Raw genomic sequence first — 2,119 nt, forward strand, 5'->3', positions numbered from 1 at the left:
TTCAACCCCTCCAAGGCTCTGGAAACAGTTCCATCTGGTGCAGTGTTGTTAGGTATAAAGGTACAACAGGTGGCCCCAATCATTTGGCAGACACCTCCTTTGTCTGCTAGTAGCATATCCAATGCCATTCTATTTTGGATGGTCATTAATGAGGTTTTGTCCAATTGATCCCTAAGTCCTTCCACTGCTTGAACTGTGAAGTTTACAAAACGTTGTTGGTTATAGTAAAGATAATTTATCCAATCTACATTCTTATTGATAGTTGCCCACCAAAAGAATACACTTTCAAACCCTGCTTCAATTTGATTTCTGGCCTTAAACTCATCTGGAACTCCTCTAGGAACACCAATACCATTAATCCAGACTGTTTTATCAAAAGAACCGCCAGGCTTCACTTCTCTAGTCGCACGATGGTTTGCCATCACTTCAGCAGGATTGTTCACACCTCTTTGCTTGTAGATCCTGAATGGCATTATCAAATACACCAAGGTACATTGTCCTGTCCAATCACCCCCTTTTAGCATTCTCCTAATTTTCATACCTCCACACAACCATAATAAATCCACTCTAGCATACGATTGGTTTGTGAAGTCATCCTTATTAAATTCAATATTATTTATGGTTAACGTTTCCTGACACCAACCCTCAGGAAAGGTTCCTCTGTCCATGCCACCACTAGAGTTTGATGAAAAACAGGTGTATTTGCTCTTGTACAGTGTATCACAAAAGTGAGTACACCCCTCACATTTCTGCAGATATTTAAGTATATCTTTTCATGGGACAACACTGACAAAATGACACTTTGGCACAATGAAAAGTAGTCTGTGTGCAGCTTATATAACAGTGTAAATTTATTCTTCCCTCAAAATAACTCAATATACAGCCATTAATGTCTAAACCACCGGCAACAAAAGTGAGTACACCCCTTAGTGAAAGTTCCTGAAGCGTCAATATTTTGTGTGGCCACCATTATTTCCCAGAACTGCCTTAACTCTCCTGGGCATGGAGTTTACCAGAGCTTCACAGGTTGCCACTGGAATGCTTTTCCACTCCTCCATGACGACATCACGGAGCTGGCGGATATTCGAGACTTTGCGCTCCTCCATCTTCCGCTTGAGGATGCCCCAAAGATGTTCTATTGGGTTTAGGTCTGGAGACATGCTTGGCCAGTCCATCACCTTTACCCTCAGCCTCTTCAATAAAGCAGTGGTCGTCTTAGAGGTGTGTTTGGGGTCATTATCATGCTGGAACACTGCCCTGCGACCCAGTTTCCGGAGGGAGGGGATCATGCTCTGCTTCAGTATTTCACAGTACATATTGGAGTTCATGTGTCCCTCAATGAAATGTAACTCCCCAACAGCTGCTGCACTCATGCAGCCCCAGACCATGGCATTCCCACCACCATGCTTGACTGTAGGCATGACACACTTATCTTTGTACTCCTCACCTGATTGCCGCCACACATGCTTGAGACCATCTGAACCAAACAAATTAATCTTGGTCTCATCAGACCATAGGACATGGTTCCAGTAATCCATGTCCTTTGTTGACATGTCTTCAGCAAACTGTTTGCGGGCTTTCTTGTGTAGCGACTTCAGAAGAGGCTTCCTTCTGGGGTGACAGCCATGCAGACCAATTTGATGTAGTGTGCGGCGTATGGTCTGAGCACTGACAGGCTGACCCCCCACCTTTTCAATCTCTGCAGCAATGCTGACAGCACTCCTGCGCCTATCTTTCAAAGACAGCAGTTGGATGTGACGCTGAGCACGTGCACTCAGCTTCTTTGGACGACCAACGCGAGGTCTGTTCTGAGTGGACCCTGCTCTTTTAAAACGCTGGATGATCTTGGCCACTGTGCTGCAGCTCAGTTTCAGGGTGTTGGCAATCTTCTTGTAGCCTTGGCCATCTTCATGTAGCACAACAATTCGTCTTTTAAGATCCTCAGAGAGTTCTTTGCCATGAGGTGCCATGTTGGAACTTTCAGTGACCAGTATGAGAGAGTGTGAGAGCTGTACTACTAAATTGAACACACCTGCTCCCTATGCACACCTGAGACCTAGTAACACTAACGTGTCACATGACATTTTGGAGGGAAAATGACAAGCAGTGCTCAATTTGG

The sequence above is a fragment of the Trichomycterus rosablanca genome, chromosome 1 (assembly GCF_030014385.1).
Source record: "Trichomycterus rosablanca isolate fTriRos1 chromosome 1, fTriRos1.hap1, whole genome shotgun sequence".
NCBI classification, from domain to species: domain Eukaryota; kingdom Metazoa; phylum Chordata; class Actinopteri; order Siluriformes; family Trichomycteridae; genus Trichomycterus; species Trichomycterus rosablanca.